Source organism: Prunus dulcis, chromosome 8, assembly GCF_902201215.1.
Source record: "Prunus dulcis chromosome 8, ALMONDv2, whole genome shotgun sequence".
Taxonomy (NCBI): domain Eukaryota; kingdom Viridiplantae; phylum Streptophyta; class Magnoliopsida; order Rosales; family Rosaceae; genus Prunus; species Prunus dulcis.
Genome location: NC_047657.1, coordinates 3703280 through 3703876, shown reverse-complemented (window position 1 = coordinate 3703876; position 597 = coordinate 3703280).

Below are 597 nucleotides of genomic sequence, written 5' to 3'. Positions count from 1 at the left end.
GACGAAATATTTTTTGTTTTAAATTTTTTTAATTTAAAATAAACTAATTTAATAGTTTGCGCTACGAAATATTTTGTCGCGCAAGGTTTTTGACTTTTTGTTTTATTATTTCTTTAATATGAATTTATTTATATGAATTTTTTCAAATTTTTACTTTTTAAATTTAATTTAATTGTATGATTTCTTTTTAAAATTACTTTAATTTAAATTGATATTAATTTTTACTTTTTAAATTTAATTTAATTGTATGATTTTTTTAATTACTTTAATTTAAATTGACATATTCAAAATAAAATTACATATGAAAAATAGTGATTAAATTATCCAATAAATATATATAATATTCAAAATGTACACATAAATTAACAAAGTACAATAATAAAATCCTAATACAAGCGTATTGTGGTGGTAGTGGTGGAGGATATGTTTTGATAGCTTCCTAATCCTCAACTTTAGCCGTCAAAGTCTCGATGATTCCCTACAAAAAAAATAAATATGGTCAAATAACCACAAAAAAAAAAAAGAAAAAAAAAAGAAGGCATAATCTCCCCTAAAATTGTTATACCACAAATCCAACCCAAACTCCAATCCCTCCCC